The sequence below is a fragment of the Myotis daubentonii genome, chromosome 2, assembly GCF_963259705.1.
Source record: "Myotis daubentonii chromosome 2, mMyoDau2.1, whole genome shotgun sequence".
In the NCBI taxonomy this organism is placed as follows: Eukaryota; Metazoa; Chordata; class Mammalia; order Chiroptera; family Vespertilionidae; genus Myotis; species Myotis daubentonii.
In genome coordinates this window covers 188,030,227-188,048,443 of record NC_081841.1, presented here as the reverse complement: position 1 = coordinate 188,048,443, position 18,217 = coordinate 188,030,227, and the positions used below count along the sequence as shown (strand labels likewise).

The 18,217-nt window shown below is 42.3% G+C and overlaps 1 long non-coding RNA gene across 1 annotated transcript in view; it reads right to left on the bottom strand.

Moving 5' to 3' along the window:
• Positions 1 to 18,217, bottom strand: part of LOC132226416 (uncharacterized) — a 61,920-nt gene that overhangs the window by 22,325 nt on the left and 21,378 nt on the right. The window contains exon 2 of the long non-coding RNA XR_009451050.1: positions 15,920 to 16,011. This is a non-coding gene — a long non-coding RNA (uncharacterized LOC132226416). The remainder of the gene's footprint in view (positions 1 to 15,919; positions 16,012 to 18,217) is intronic.

Below are 18,217 nucleotides of genomic sequence, written 5' to 3'. Positions count from 1 at the left end.
AACAGAGAAGAGACGAAAAAAATCAGCATTGGATTTGAAGAACAACTCATAGCAGGGAGTGGACCACAGTAGTGGTTCTCAATCTCTACTATTACCAGAATTACCTAGAGAACTTATTCTAACACAGGCCCAATCGCAAAAGCTCCTGATTCTGTAGGTTTGGGATGGGGCCCAAATAATTTGCATTTCTCACTAGTTTCCAGCTGCTGCTCTTGGTCCAGCAATCTTTTTTTGAAAGTCACTGCATGAACAGTGGTAATCCTGAAGGTAGGGAGGCCAGGTGAGACTCCTGCCAGATGAGACTCCTGCTAAAGATAGGACACTAGGCTAAGGTAGGGTCTGTGGGGTGCAAAGGCAAGGCTGAGCAATCTCAAAAAGTAGAGTCTGGTGACCAGTAGAATATGATGGGACAGTGAAAGAGCGTGAGGTTCCTCCCAAGTTTCTGGCTTGTGAGATTGGGTAGATTGGGGCAAACACATGAGCCAGATGATGGTGGGTGGTGGGGGAGAAGGTTCTGAAAAGCCAAAAGGGTGAAACCATGAGAGACTCCAAATGTCTTGAGCTAGGGATGTCTTTCATAGAAATGGCGAAGCTCTCTCATTTGGAGCTCAAGGAAGGGGTCTGCACTGGAGAGCAGCTTGCTTTTATAACCATCTTAGTGATGCATTTTGTAGCATTTATTTGATCAGTCAGGCAACTGATGGAAAATTTCAATGTATTTATTGTTTTAGAATCATATGATAAATTAACAATATCTCTTATTGTGTGTTTAAATACCAATTGTTCATAAAGACTCCACAACAGTGCAAAATAAGATAGTCTAAATTTTGCATTAATTTGATAATCACCTTCTTAAATTACTATTTAGTAATGAATTTTAAATACCTACATTGTGGTCTGTTCTATACCTCCAGGCCTTATCGTAAGAGATAAACTAGATAATCTACGTTAAGCACCACAGTGGGGAAACATATAATTTGTATTTTATTGTTTTATTAATAATTTTTCTCTATAAACTAATTAAAAAGGGGTATCAGTAAGTATATTATGATTTTTGTTATGGATTGAATGCTTATGTCTTCCCAAATTTTAGTTGTTGAAGTTCAAACTCCCAATGTAACAGTATGTGGAATATGCAGGTGAGGATTTTGGGTGGTAATTAGGTCATGGGGTGGGCCCCCTGATGGGATTAGTGTCCTTATAAAAAGAGGAAGAGACAATATATTCATCTATCCCCCTTCTTCCTCCTTCTCTCTCCCTTACCTCACTCCTTCCTCCACTTGTACCAAAAATGGCTAAGGGAGGATATAACCGGGACAAGAGCTCTCACCAGACCCCAGCCATGCAGGCACCCTGATCTTGAACCTCCAGCCTCCAGAACTATGAGAAATAAATCTGTTGTTTAGGCCACCCAGTCTATGGTTTTCCATTATAGTATCCCAAAGGGACTAAGACAGCTCCTCCTGAGTGGTCTCAAAATTCATCTCATCTTCACCATGGTCTGAAGCTCTTACTGCCCAGTCCTGCTTGCTCCCCTTTTCTGCACAGGTAACTGCAATCTAGAGGTTTCTTTGTCCAATACTGTACAATAAACCTAACAGTACTTCTTACAACACCCCTTAATACATCTCAGCAGTTTTCAATTGCGATGATGATCAAAGTCCTTATGTGTGCCCTAAACTTTAGGGCCTAAAGCATGGCGGGGTCTGGCATTCCTTCCCTTCCAGCCTCATTGCTCACCACACTGGCCCTTCCTCTCCCTTTGTCCCCATCTCTGTCTCTCTGCTCCAACCACACCAGCCCTTGGTGATGTTATATGCACCACTCAGTTTCTGCACAGGTGGCTCGCTCTCCTCAAACCCTCTGCTTCCTGTCATTCCCTCTTCACCAAGTTGAACCTTCGCTCTTCCTTCAGAGCTCAGCTTGAATTCTCCTCCCTGACTTCCCCAATAAAGCAATTTCTCCTGTTATTGATTCTTACAATAGCATTCACCGCTTCTAAGAAACACCCCAGTTGTTACTTTTACACTTTTCATGACAATGAATTTTATTAATATGCGTCTCTTCCACTAGATCCTAAGCTCCGCAAGGGCCAGGGCCACGACTTCATGTTACTGTTATTGCCATTTCGCTTACTGTATTCTCTCCAACAGGAAGTGCAATACCTGGCACAAGGAGACTCTCAAAAAGCATTTGTTGACTAAATGAATGAATAAACCTTTTTATGATAATAACGAAAAAGCCAAGGTTCTCCCATGCCAGGTTCTATGATTCAAAGATGAGAAAATGCTGGTTTCCTTGATTTGCTTTTTCCAAGTCTTCTTCCCATTTTCTCCTCCTGGAATCAGTTAATACAACTAAAGCATATGAGAGCTGAACTCTGAGATCCAGCCCTAAACAAAGGGCAGTATTTGTAAACATTTAACCCAGGACACTCTGCCAAAAAGCCCGTGTTGGAGAGAATTGTAGCCATGTGGCGTGGAGCTGTGGGGAGCTTCTTTGTGGGTTTTAATTGAATTGGGGGTTGTAGGCCCTTGCTGGGAGGCCCTCCTTCCCCAAAATAAAAATGTTTCTTAAACCTCTAGAAAGCTTCCATGTTTGAACCAACTCTCAACTTTCACCCGTTTCTACTGCAAAGTTCAAAAGTTGGAAGTTCCTCTTGCTTCACTCCCAAAACTCAATTCCATTGTAAGCTGGGCTTTTCTTTCCAGTACAGTGGCTAACTATGTCAGCCATTGAGTTAAACTTCCAACCCCCAGTTCAGCACTGTTGAAACCATAAATCCTCAAGGAGCATTAGCAATACAGAAAGAATGAACAGTTTCAATAGGAATGCATTTCTTCCTTCCATTGCAGCTAGGAATCAGAAACACCTAACATCAGCAAAGTTAGCGAGGCCCATGCAGCCCGTAACCCGCACATCTTTTCAACATATGAGAAGTGTGTGATGTGAAGAAAACGATAAAACTATAAAGAACTTCAGGGCTCTGGGCACCTATTAATAAACTCCACGCAGGCAGATATTTTCACCTGTGTCATCTACAGCTAAAACAGTCCCCTGCAGATAACTCAATAGACATTTCTTGAATGAAGAATGAGTGAATGAGTGAATGAATTGAAAAGTTAGTAAGTTCCAGAAACACCAATCAGAAAGGATATATGCACCCCTATGTTCATAGCAGCACAATTCACCATAGGTTGCTGGGAGCCGGTCCATCCTTGCTGTTTCAAGGGACCTGGCATATATGGCATACTGTTCTTAATATGTTTGCTCACCTTCTTGGCACTATGTGTTTTAACCAAGGTCTCCTCTCTGAGAAAGGTTGTTTCCCCAGGTAGGGATTTTCCCCTGAAGTTAGGGAGGGAATAAAACCCCTCAACTAAGTGCCAGGCGGGTAATTAATCACTTTAACTACGAACAATCATGCTTAAGCTACATAATCTTTACTCCCTGGAATGGAGATAAGAAACGCCCTAACTTTTGTAATAGAGATTGATAGGATTGAATCAACTGGTATAAATACAGATGTAACCAGACAGAGAGAGACAGAACTTAGAACACAGAACTTAGAAGACAGGACCAAGAGAGACAGAACCTAGGCACAGAACCTACACAGAACGTTCTCTAGAGACAGAAGAACTTCGCTGGAGAGAACACGGCAAAAGATCCTGGACAGAAACTGGCCACAGAACCTAGAGACAGAACCTAGCGAGAGAACATGGCAAAAGATCCTGGACTGAACCTGACTACAGAAATTGGCAAGAGAACCTGATTAGAACCTGGTGACTGAGCCTGGCTGGAGAACCTGGACAGAACCTGGCTGGAGAACCTAGCAAGGGAACATGGCTACAGAACCTGGCTGCAGAACCTGGAGAACCTAGCAAGAGAACATGGATACAGAACCTGGCTGGAGATCCGAAACAGAACTTTGCTGGAGATCCTGGCTAGAGATCCTGGCTAGGCTGCTGATCAACTGAACGCCCTCTCCGTGTCATTCCTTCTTCGCTGACTCCGTCCACACCTTTGGGGAACCCCTGGACCTGCTGGGGTGGGACCCCGGCAATAGCTAAGATGTGGAAACAGCCTAAGTGCCAATCAGTAGATGAATGGATTAGAAAACTGTGGTACATCTACACGATGGAATACTATGCTGCTGTAAAAAGGAAGGAACTCTTACCATTTGCAATGGCATGGATGGAACTGGAGAGCATTATGCTAAGTGAAATAAGCCAGTCAATGAAGGAAAAATACCACATGATCTCACTCATTCATGGATAATAGAGACCATTATAAACTTTTGAACAATAATAGATACAGAGGCAGAGCTGCCTCAAACAGATTGTCAAACTGCAGCGGGAAGGCTGGGGAGGGTTGGGGGGCAGGAGGGAGGGGTATAAGAGATCAACCGAAGGACTTGTATGCATGCATATAAGCATAACCAATGGACATAAGACACTGGGGGGTAGGGGAGCCTAGGGGACTGTCTAGGGCGGGGGGGGGGGGAAGGACACATATGTAATACCCTTTGTAATACTTTATTTTTTTTTTAATAATTGCCAGAAGCTTTTTTTTAAAATATATTTTATTGATTTTTTACAGAGAGGAAGGGAGAGAGATAGAGAGTTAGAAACATCGATGAGAGAGAAACATCGATCAGCTGCCTCCTGCACATCTCCTACTGGGGATATGCCCGCAACCCAGGTACATGCCCTTGACCGGAATCGAACCTGGGACCTTTCAGTCTGCAGGCCGACGCTCTATCCACTGAGCCAAACCGGTTTCGGCCCCTTTGTAATACTTTAAGCAAAAAAAAAAAAAAAAAAAAGAAAATCATCAACTTGTATTTGCAAAAAAAAAAAAGAAAAGTTAGTAAGTTCCAGACAATTTTCTAGGTACTTCATATGTAACAATTCATTTCATCCTGACATCCACCTTATAAGGTGGTAATGATCGCTGTGCCTGTTCTCATATGAAGAAACTACAGGGAGATTAAATAGCTTATGTACGGCCACCACGCTTGGCAGTCACCTTTCCGGGTGGCTTAATCCCCACTCTGCCCAGGCTCTCCCTGGGCAGCAGCCCTCTGAATATGTCAATGAGTGCCCACACTCAATGAAACGGTGCCTTCAAGCATACATCGCCACCAGAATTACCACTCAGCCCTATGCAGCTTCCCAGGTTTCTAGGCTTGGGGTATGCCAGCCAGGCACATCCTATTATCACCCCAATTAAATGAGATTTTTGTCTACTAATGTATTTTTAGCACTAAACTGAGTTGCCCACCAGTGAAGAATATTTATTAAGTAGAGCAAGTCATGGGTAAAAGCAACAAGTCCCTGAGACTGAAGGAGATTGTGCTTTGCTAATATGTTTTTTGCCTATATGGCTGGCTTCACTAGCTTCTGACTATGAAACTTCTAATACAGAACTATTTATGGCAAAGCCCCTGGGTCTACATGCCTACCTGGGTGTGGCTTCTGCATCTGACTTCTTCCTGAAGCCATGCTGCTGCCTCTGCTCTTTTGGACATAGCATCTCCCAAAGATGACTGTTTCCTGATACTCTGCTCCTGCTTGAATAAGGACTTCTGCTCTCCTAATCTCCCTGCTCTCATTGTCTCCCTCAAATGACAGCAACTGTGACCTTTCACAAGAATGCATGGAGCAGAAAGACAGCATCTTATCACACAGACACTCCTAGAATGGGTACGATTAGCCTCCCCAGCCCAGGGCTCCCACCTGGGGGAAGCCATATCGATCACCATCAGTGGGAATCCAGACTGACTTTTCTCCTACTCCCAGAGACAGTTCCCTCTCCCTAGTCTCAGGCTCACCTCACTGAGAGTAGCCACAGCTATTTCCTTCAGGGTGGATCCTGGGACCCACCCTCTGAAATCTAACTCAGAAGGCATGAGCCAAACAATGACAATAATTCACGGAGCAATACCCAAAATCTGGCTTATTCAGTTTTAAATAACAACATGTGTGGGAATCCAGCAGCCCAATTCCCAAAACTCTGCCCCGAGCCCAGTTTCATTGTCTCCCATCCCACACGAAGAAAGAAAACATCAGGCCTGCTTGTCCCTCGTGTCATGGTCCAGTTTTCAAACTTGCCATCTAAGGGCTTAGACAAGAATTCACACACACACACCCTCTAGGAACAAGCAATAATTTCCAGACACAGAGACCTTAAATCATGATTCAAGAAAGAGAAAGAACATTGTATATGATTCCGCAGGAACACAATCTTGGTAAAGCCTACAATTTACATTACTCAACAAAACACCGATCAGCCCAGCGTGGCACATCTGCCTTTACGTTATAGTCTGGTATTCCGGGCTGTCAATGGCTCCCTTTGCCCTTCTAAGCCCACTCCCCCTCCCCACTCACCAGGTTCTCTGTTTGGAGTACAGTGGGCTCTCTTGCCCTCTGAATTCCAGTCAGACTTGGCCAATGAGGAGACTGAGAAGAGAGTTAGAAACTTTATTCCTCCAGCTCCTTCTCTGTGGGGTCCCTCCATCCTCCAAAGGTGGTCCTCTCTACATGATTCTCCCGGGTCCCAGTAACTACCTCCTCCCCTTGTCCCTCTGGGTCCACAGGTGGTAACCACCTTGTTTTATTAGCACTGGTTATTACACGATTATTTGGGGTTTCCCAACAGCCTGCCCACACCATTGTAAATAGTCCCTTTATTCACCCTCCTGAATCATCCTAACTTGAAACGCCAGCAGTTTCCTGATGTGATGCTGATTGATACAAGGGCTTTGCCAGGAATAGAGTTGCATGACTGAAAGAGCTGGACAATACAGGCCCGTATTGGAACACTAGAAGGTCTTCTGAAATTAAGGATTGTTTTAAGTGACTGTAGGGTAGTGTTCCTATGTCCAGTTCTTTCTTCTTCTATCTCCCTCCAGTACTCCCTTCCTCATGCAGTAGGCGGGCTTTTGTTCCCAAACACAATTAAGAGAAGTGTCTGAAAGTGAACAGTACAAGTCTTGGCACCTATAGACAAAATACATTATTATACTTGTTTTCCTAAGACCTGAAAAAGAAACAACATAAGAAGAAGAATTTTATTATGAGTTGAACCCTTCCATCCTGGCCTTTGTAGGCTAATGTTTAGAACTTTTTGCTTTAGAGTCTATATTATAAGGTACATTGGTTATAGGTGTGTGTGTTTTTTTTCTTTATAACCACTTGCTTTTTATATGTTATTAAGCATTCAACCCTAGAGAAAAGTTCTATTGAATTTTTAAAATTTAACATTTGTCAAATAATTTGAAAGCACCCACTTTGAGCAATGCAAATGGTATTCCATGAAATGCCTACCACACCCTCAACAGACATTTGCTGATGTTTGGTCTAGAACAGCCGTGGGCAAACTATGGCCCACGGGCCGGATCCGGCCCGTTTGAAATGAATAAAACTAAAAATAAAAATAAAAAAAAAATTAAAAAAAAAGAGACCATACCCTTTGATGTTTACTTTGAATTTATATTAGTTCACACAAACACTCCATCCATGCTTTTGTTCCGGCCCTCCGGTCCAGTTTAAGAACCCATTGTGGCCCTCGAGTCAAAAAGTTTGTCCACCCCTGGTCTAGAATGAAAGGATTAGAATAGAGCACCCTATGTGGATACCCATGCAGTTTCAATGGCCAGTGGCAGGGCTCCTGGGGACGGTTCCACTCTGTTCTCCAGAAAGCACCATGTTAAAAAAGGATGGAAATGTACTGGGCGAAACTACAATGACCAAGAAGTTGTAGGAGCCCTAAACTACAAAATAGGAAAAAATAGATGAAGAATGGAGACAAGTTGGCCTTAAGAAAATAAAACTCTAGGGGAAATTACCAGGCACCTTCAGTAGTAATTATAACGACAATCTGTTACTGAGCAGCTACTATACACCAGGAACTGCGCTAAGTGCCTTATCCACATTTTCTCGAATCTTCCTAACCACCCCGTAAGTCAGGTTTCGTAATCACCATTTCATGGAAGAGGAGACCTCGGGTCAGAGAGAATAGGACCTTGTCTGTCTACAGATCTCTCTCGGTCTACCCACTGCCTCGCTTCTGGGAGCTGAATGGCTGCCACAGAATGGAAAACAGGCCTGTTTCTTTCTGGGTCTGAGACATAGAACTGGGAACAATGGGTGGAAATTACAGGAAGACAGATTTCAGTTCGATAGCAGGAAGAACTCGGTAACACGGTTGTTCACAGACGGAAGGCACTGCCTTTGGAGACTAAATTTCCCATCGCTGGAAATATTTGAGCATTGTTTGGGGTGGGGGGGGCGTTGAAGAGGAGAATCGAGTAGCAAAAGTACAACTGCATTAGATGATTTTTTTAAAGATTTGTTATTGATTTTTAGAGAGAGAGAAAAAGAGAGGGAGAGAGAAACATCAATGTGCAGCTGCCTCAAGCCTACATCCCAGGAATGTGCCCTGACCAAGAATCAAAGCGGCAATTTTTCAGTGCTCAGGAGGACGATGCCCAAACAACTGATCCACACTGGCCAGGGCTGCATTAGATGATTTTTAAGGTTTCTTTCTACTCTCCTAAAACTTGTTCAGACTGAAACAATCACTTCCCAGACTTGGAGGAGAGAGAGATACTTTTGCTTTCCCCTTTATGTTCTCCTCTAAGATAGCAAAAACCTCTGTAATGTTTGAGTGGTCTAGCAAAGAGCTTCCCCCATGTCCACCTCCAGCTCATCCTGCAAAGACTCTTAGCTTGGGAGTTTGGAAGAAGCCCTGAAACCATTCCTAGTGTCTTTGCATGTGTGTGATCTTAGCTTGGAAGCATCCTGAGTCCTCACCCTCAAGCACAGTACCACGTCCCAGGCTCTTTAATCCTTCTAATCGTGCATTTAGGAGTAGTTATTCAATATCTCACAAAACCTTAACAAAATGAAATGAAACAGAAAATGTAAAATAACACAACTTTCTTTCATACAAAGCTTTAAAGAGAAAGCCAGAAAACGTGTTTTAGACATCTCACAAAGTTCACATTGTATTGCGAAATTATTTTTAATGAAGCTGTTATTATGTTACAAGAATGCAATAAAACATCTGAAACCTGAAATTTCCTATTTTTATCACCTCCTGTAAATTTTTCAAAAAAGCCAAAATGATTTGTTTCAAAATGTGTACAGGAATAATTGGATTGAGAGTTTTCATGCCAACTTTCCATTTGGAATGAAATCTAGAGATTGGTACTTCATAAACCACTGAAAATATGAGCACAAAATGAAAAGGGTAAAATATTATGGAATATAAGTGTAATCAAACAAAACAGACCCGGGAAGGAACCACTGATTTACCATCTCCCAGTGTGTGGTTCAGCACAGGGACCTCTTTTATATAACAAAGCATTCACAAATAATTGGTTTTACCTGAATCCCCTAATTACTTCTGGAAAGAGAAATGCAATATACATGGAATTCTGAATGTAGAACACATAATACAAAAATGCGAATCCTACACTGGTTAGTCCTTAAGCACAATATTATTCTGGATTGTTCACAAAGATGACATACCAGCTCCCTTAATTTTCTCTTTGCAACACAAATCTTAGTCATTCCTTGTTACAAACTCTGGCAAAACTCTAATCCTTGAGTGCTAAGCAAACGCATTTTTGCACACAAATCGAGTAGAAAAAGTTTATTTCAGATTGTGGTTTGTTTTAACAGTCCTGCCAAATGACCAGAAATGAATCATGCGCCCAAACGTGTAAGTATACAAGAAGATGTTACTTATCTCGTGATTTCAGATTTAATTTCAATTCACACCTTTCTTAAAGGTATTCTGGAAGCTCAGTCTCTTAGGAAACAGACAAACCCTCCTCAATTGCAAATCGAGTTTCTGTTTTTGGTGGAAGTCTTTTCCAAACCATTCATCTCTGTCAATGTATACAGAGCACGCTCTTTCATGAACAGTTTCCAGAATTAAGTAGAGCAATTCTGTCGACCATCTGGCTCTGTGAGCAAAGAGTTTTTTCTATGTGAAAATATAAAACTGACCTGCCCTGTTATAGTCTAGACTTATAATCTTTGTAGGGATGTTGTCCATCTCCTCACCCACTCCAAATGAACGGAATTTTAGATGGACCAGTAAACACAGGCAAAAGGACTGGAATCTTATTTCATATGTTTACTTAAGTAGCTCTTAAAGAACATAGAAAATAGAATCACTTTTTTAAGAGTACCACCATCCCTGGGAACCAGCCCAAAATATACTTTTTACTATGTGACAATTGAGCACATTTTCAAAAATACAGTAGGAAATGCTACTCAACAGAAGCGACATGAGTCTTATTTAGCTGTTGCAATGTCGGTGGTTAAAACTACCCAGCTTTCACTGGTTGATCTGAAATTAGATTTCCTATCCTTGTAATAATTCTAACCACACAAGTTTATGATAACATATTAGATAAAATCACAGTTGGGGGTTAGAGGGGTAGCAAAACCTATAAGAGTGAGTTTGGACTCTCTTTAATTGTCCTTTTAATTCTATGAGTTGCCTGCATTTGCAATGTAAGTTTAGGTTTCAGTCATGGAATTGGTTTTTTCCCTCCACCTTTGGCCCCACTGGAACAATATGCTGTACCTGACAAATAAGGTCAAGGCCTCAGAGGATGAGTTCTCCAGCGTCTGTGGCTATGAGCATTTTAAATTGTTTATTTTTCAAAACACTTAAACCACCATGACAAGATTTTCTTAAAGGAATCTTATTGTATTTGTCTTACAAAAAGCACTTAACGAAATTGGTGTCATTTGTGGGGAAAAGAGTATTCTCATCTCTACCATGCAAACCCATAGACGTTGTGGCCACCTGGATTCTGACCCATCAATGCAAAATTCAGCTGAGAATCCAGAAGAATAAGACGTAATTCTGCATCCTAAATTAAGCATCAGTACCAGACTATCCTCTTTCAGACATAGTAGCACTGATAATCAGTCAGTGTTGTCTAACAAATCTTGGTAGATCCACTGCATCAAGTCATCTGGATTAATGTCCTACAATCTGAAAAGCTCACAGTCTGGAACCCCAGCCAAACCCTCCTCCTGTGGGCTTGAGAGCCCCAGCTTGTGTGCGGACAAGATCAGGCTGGACTCTGCCGCTCACTTACTTGCTAAGGGCCTCGAAGCATGTCTCTAAACTTCTCTGTGCCCAGTTTACCTGTGCCGGGAACATTATAACAGCACCCACCTCATCATGTTGTTGGGAGGGTTTAATGAGTTAACACTTAACAGGCAAAACAAAGGATGAATGTCTTTCTTTGAGCTCCTGACGTACACCACTGACATTCTGGGGGAGAACTTTTCGTAAGGACTCACGGGGCATCCACTATATAAAGCTGTGCCTGAGAAGAGCTGGAGGTAGCTATGAGCCCCTTATTCACACTCCTTTTCCACCTCTTAGAATGCTCCCCCATCCTCTCCTTTAACTTCTTTAACTTCCCCCTGGCAGGAACAGCTCCTTACAGTGCCATTTTTTCCCCCACCTCTTTCCAGTGCCTCAGAGTTAGGCTTTTTGAGATTTAACCATGAAAAGAAAAAAGTGTTGATAATTAGTTGGTTTGAATGACATCTGCCTATCAATATGAACATTTGTCTTCAGCCCAAGATATCATCTCAGGCCATGTGACCTAGGGTAAAAGTTTTAGCTGCAGTAGGGTCTTCCTAGCCTTTCTCATATCATACAGATCAGTCCACCCTTGTTTTTTAAAATATTTTTTTTCATTGATTTCAGAGGGGAATGAAGAGGGAGAGATAGAAACATGAATGATGAGAGAGAATCACTGATCGGCTGCCACCTGCATGCCCCCCACTGGGAATTGAACCACGACCTCCTAGTTCACAGGTCAATGCTCAACCACTGAGCCACACCGGCCAGGCCAGCTCACCCTTCTTAAAACTATTATCAACCTCAGAAACACCGGCATAACCCTAGTGTTACACAGTTTTTTTCAGTAAAGCATGTAGAATCCTCTCAAAAGGTCAATTAATGTGAATAATATCAACTTTACAGAACCAATTTCACTTACATTGCAATTCAGATATAAACATGCAGACAAATCATTTTTATTTTTCATAAGTTATATTTTACTGTATAATAGAAAAATACCTAAAAGGTTTGATTGTATAAGTGATAAAGTCTGATTTATACAGTTGTAATTTTGGGTGTGTATGTTGTAATCAAGTAATGAAAGATAAATATCTCATGATTTTTTACGGGACCATCTGTTGTGCTTAAAATAAAAGTTGAAACTCCCCTGAGTGATACATATTTGTCTTCTCTTGTTTTAACATCATTTCAGTCTGCATTAGAGCAAGTAAGCTGGAGCTGTTGTAAGCCACACTCCTATGGGTAATTTACCATACTTGCCGCCAGGGGGAAGTGAAGCTAAGATAGTGACTCAGGCCTGAAAAGAAGGGAGACACGTGGAAACAAAGTAATAAAGACAAAGCCCAAATAAAAGGGAAAAAGAGGTGGGGGGGGGGGGGGGGGAGAAGAGCTCTGGCTGGAACCGGGGTATTTAGGGAATCAGCCATCAGTATCTTCAGATTAATGATTAGGTGCCCTGATAAGTTAGCAAGGTAGGGCCTGCCAAAGCAGATTGCCAGGAGCTTCCATTTGTGAGAGGAAGGGAGTGTCTGCTCCCCTTTTATCTGTGCAGGGAAATGAAGTCATGGTTCCTGATGAGAACCAGCACTTTTGAGGAATTAGCATCCGTGACACGAAACCCACTGATAACATGCTTGGTTCTGTTTTGCTTTTGTTTACTTTTCCTACTTAACACAAGCTCCTTCCATAAGCTCAGTGAGGTAGATTGTAGAGTGGCAGATGGGCTAGAGGGGACAATGCTAAGTGTGGGAGCTGCAAATCAAGGCCCAGTGACAAGCGCAGTAGCAATGATCATTGTGCCTCCAGGTTTAAAAACAATCTCTCCTCCCAAAAGTCATGTTCCATTCAGCAAGTCCAAAAATAATGGCAAAAGTCACCACTGAAATGGATTGTTAATTGTTTGGTTTCAGTCACTGACAAGAATAAACCTGCTGAGGCCAGCTGGTCTTTTGTCACTGTGGCTCATAACACTATTGTTCCAGCACTGGGGATCCTGAGAGGGTAAGAGAAGGAAGAGGAGAATGGGGAAGGAGGTACCCAGGGCAGACGCCTGGCCCTCTGGGAAAAGCCTACCACCCAAATGACCAAACCCAGGGACCAGAAGAATCCCTACCCAGTTCTCTCCAGGGGCTCAGAACTCGTCTCCAGGGGAGCCTTTGTGCCATGCTAGAGTCTACACTGTACCCAGGAGGCAATGGGAAGCCTTTGAGAGCCATTCCGTCGCTCTATCATATTACTCAAATTCTTGGCATAGCATTTATCACTATCTACTATTTATCCATTCACTCCTTCATTTATTCATTTCTTTATGGTAATTGCCTGTCTCTCTACACTAAAATGTAAGCTACATGAGAGCAGGGACTTTTCCGTATCACTTTCCACGGCATGCCCAGAAAATAATCCAGGCAGTCATGGCGCATATTCAATAACTGTTATCGCATCGCATGGCTAAAGATTTGTATTTGAGAAAGTGTCCTCCAGCAGCAGGGTGGATGATGGACTGGGGTGTGGGGTGGAAGGAGAGAGCAAATCATGTGCCAAGACAATAAGTAGAAAATGTGCAGTAAGCTATCCATCCCATTTCCACTTCCATCCAGGCTGTGATATCAGTGCTGAGGACAGGAGAACCAAGGCCCAAGTCTACAGTGTGTGTGGTAGCAAGGTATTCAAGACACAAGGATAGAAGCAGTATTTAGGGGGTAAATAAGACAGTTAGGCAGGCAATGAGAAAGGTGGGCAGTCAAAAGGGTGAGGTACAAAGAGATGCATGAACTAGCAAGCAGAAAACCATGATGATCCAGGTGCAGGGCTTAGTTAAAGCCATGGGAGAAGATATGATACATCCCTCCACCCCCCTCCCCCCCAAAAAAAGAAAAAAATATGCATCAAAGAAAAGGCCTGAGAATGAAGCCTGGGTAGACTCCATCCTTACTGTGGAGCAGATGAGACAAGAGAGTTTAAAAAGGGACAGTAGTAGCTTTAGTGGTTCCCAGGACCCCTATACCATCCACCCCCCAGCTGCTGGGAGGGGTTGGTGGCTCCTGGCTGAATCCCTCTGTGAACTGCCCTCAGTGAAGAAAGCTGCTCTGCCCAAGTTCATGGCAGCTCACATCCAGTGACTGGTGGATGAAAGTGGGTTATAGAGGCCTGGCCCTTCCCTCGTGGTCAGACAATTCTAAAAGGTCATCCCAGCTGAGACTCAAAGTGGCATTGACTGAGGCCCTTCAAACTCAACAACAGACTTCAGATCTCCCTCTGCCCAGGGTTATTTCTGCTATTTCTTTATGGGCATAGATATCAAGGTCACTCCTCAATAAATTTGTTTCACACGGATCTTTCTCCCCAGGTCTGTTTCCCAGAGAACCTTACCTAAGACAGATGATGGCAGAAGTGATCCAAGGAAAAAGACTCTGAAATGGAATCATAGAGCTGGATCATCCACATGCTGGCTAGAAATGAAAACCCAACAACCTGGTGGGAGGTGAGGCCCAGACAATCCCCAGCTTGCTGGAAAGGTACAATTGTTAAAACTTTTATTGGTGATGAACTGGGATGGGATATGTGTGGAAGAGACTGCCTTGGTAGGTGCAATATCCAGGCTTTTGAGAGATTCCAAAAGGTACCTCCTCTGAGAACAATGGAGACTGGTGGCTCTTGCTGAATCACTGATCACTAAAGAAAGACAATGGGAGGCTTAGAGCTGTGATTCAGCAATTGGAAGTGAAGTGTGAAAGTTAGAAAGCCTCATTGGTGATATCTAAGACTTTCACCTCCTATGAATGGAGGGCAGAAAAAGCTAAGGCTAATGCCCAGGACTTCGTTTATGAGAATAGCAGCACTTCCAACAATCTGACTCTTCATCCCTGGGAAATCTGCTATGACAATGTCAGTGGCTTCCTTGGTATGATTGGGACCCTACCACCTGAATGGAGACATCAGAGTTAATGCTGGTGGTTGGAATGTTAAAACTCCACTCGGAGCCATGTGGGCCTGCCAAAGGGGCCCTCTCTACCCTGTTGAAGCAGTATGTGTGCCTTGTTTGAACATGAAGCAGAAATCTCTGCACTGTAAAACAATACACAACCTATCCCTACTCTCACGCCCATCAGATCAATAACTAGAGTGCGGTGCAAACAGTGCATGGCAGCGAAGTGCTGGGCCTGCTGCCGAGTAAAAGGAACTAAACCCCCAGAGGCTTGCAGAATCCAGCCCATGTATACTGACCAAGACAGAGATTGTTTATGGGACTGGGTCTTAAAGATGATGGATCAAAGGCAGCAAAAGATAAAGTTGGGTAAGGGTGAGTTGACTTATATGAGTGCAGTCTATTGCAATATATAATTTAAATCCTGACAAGGACTCTGGGAGATCATTTCAAAATGCTGCTGGGATGACTCTTGGAACTTTGAACAAAATTATGGCCCACGTTAAGCAATACTGAAATGCCAGAACTGATGTCACAAATGAAAGGTGTGATAAAATTCAACCCCTGAGCCAGTTTTCTGACCCAGGCTCCACTAAATAGAGACCAGTTCCTCAGGAGTCCCTATGGCAAGTGAATACAGTAAGGATTCCTAGTTCTTTGACAAATGTATTTATAGTCATTTATTTAGGGAACAATACACTGGAAAAGTGGAATATTAAAGAATGGAAGTACATTAATATTTTCTCTACTTTGTATATATTTGAAGTTTCCCATAATACAAAGTTAAAGAAAAATACAGAAAAGGAGTGTGTGTCAACGAATACTGTTTAGGTGGCAAGTATAGAAAACCAGGAAACCAAAACGTACCTTCCCCTCATCTCTCAGCAGCTGTTCTAGGCACTGGGGATGCAGCAGTGAGCAAAACAGGTGAAAAGTCTTGCCTTTATAAAGGTAAGTTTCTAGTGGGGGGAGACAGACAATAAACAAAATAATTAAGACTAGAAAAGTGTGTGTGTGCAGACCCTGCTTTTTCTTCCCATCTCTGAGGATAGAGGAAATAGCCTTTGAGAGCATATAACTGATTCAGGGATGAAGGCAGTGCCATGAAAATATTCTATGAAGGCATTAGGATCACAGATTACATATACAAGTTCTCCCTGGATCCTATGTTTCTACCATAAAAGGACTTACAGCATGGAAAGAATCACCTATAGGGAACCCAGAGTCAACTATGCACTCCACAAGGCTGATTTTTACTATGGGCTTCACGAGATGCAAAATGTCTATAGCAGATCCACACCCTACACCCTACACCCTCTGTCATTCAAGTTGGCTGGGGAGACCAGAGTCTCTTTCCCAAGATATTAAGCAAAAGCTCCATTATGTGTCATTGGCTCTGATTGGGTCATGAACCCTAAACCAACCATTGTCGCCCGATGAATGAACTGCATTGATTGACTTAGGACTGCGTCTCCTGTGCCTTTCCTGAGCTGAGGGCGGAGTTTTGCTCAAGGACTATTCACATATTACAAATGGCAGGATTTGTTTTGACAGTAGAGTCAACAGGACTTGATGATGAAGTTAAAAGAAATAATAGAGCAGTGATTTTCAATGGGGGTACCACCACTCAGAAGGAAGTTTTAAAAATTTATGGGAGTATTTCTGATTGTCACAATCAGTGAAGGGGAACTACTGACATTTAGTAGGCAGGAGTTAGAGACACCCTGAGGCTCAGCCAAGGAAGAAAAGGTATGCAGAGCAATTTGAAAAGAGCAGATAGACCCGTGATGGCAAACCTATGACACTTGAGTCAGAGGTGACACGCGAACTCATTTTTTTAGTTGATTTTTCTTTGTTAAATGGCATTTAAATATATAAAATAAATATCAAAAATATAAATCTTTTTTTTACTATGGTTGCAAATATCAAAAAAATTCTATATGTGACATGCACCAGAGCTAAGTTAGGGTTTTTCAAAATGCTGACACGCCAAGCTCAAAAGGTTCGCCATCACTGAGATAGACCTTAGTCCTGCACCATTTTCACATATCTTATCTAAAATTAAGCCTGAATGTCTGCTCTCAACGAGGCATGCTACAAAGAGGAGATTTGTTTTCTATGATACTATCATCACCCCTGACCCATATCATAACAAAGAAAATTATTTTGTCCCCATATTTACAAATAATAAATAAAGTAGAGTTCATTTATGAGTACAGTACTTCCTCCTTTTATTCTTTTTTTACTTTAAGAGTCTCAGTCTGTAACTTGTCTGGACACATTATCAACTTACACACTTTAATTAAGGATTGTTTCCTCGTCCTCTTATTTTATCTCCTTGGGGGAAAAGCACCATCAATTGTGAAGCCCTTCTGATTTTCCCGATGGTCATTAGGGAGGGAGGGGCCTCACACAATCAAATAGGGGGAAAGGGACATCCTGATGCTCAGCAGAGGAGGGGAAAGTGCAGCTGGAGTCAAAACTTAGTACACACGACACACAATACTGCGGGGAAGGCCTGGAGAGGGGGCGAGCAAGAGAGGGAGGAGGTCAATGCGGGGGGAGCATTTGTAATACTTTCAACAATAAAGTTTAAAAAAAAAACTTAGTACACACTTAAGTGGAAAAGGCTATTCAAAAGAATATTAATAATATGCATTTTTAAAACATTATAGCATTTTTCTAGGAAAACATTTGAATCCTATAACCCAATCACAGTGTTTGTCCAAGAAGTAGAGGCAACAAGAATTCATTTGTTGGTTAAGTTTTTTTTAACATAGAATACCTGGTATGAAGATTACTGGGCTATAGAAGGGCTGATTTTTTTTTTTTTCAACATTGGAGTAACTGTCGTTTTCCTAAAACTAATTTCTAATAATCCAACATTGGTTTTCAATCAGTGTCCACTCAGATCTCTGCTCTTTCGTGTCCCTGAGCTTTCTATTCAGAATGACTTCTGATCTTACTTCTCTTAAATCCAAATGATTCCCAGAAGGGGATGTAGGAATCTCATGACTTTATTGTGGATGGTTAGTTTCCACTGCTGAGTAACTCATCACCCTAAAATTTAGTGACTTAAAACAATGACACTCATTATCTCACAGTTTATCTGGGTCAGGAATCTAGGTACAGCTCAGTTGGTTCGTTTGGCTCAGGGTCTCTGAT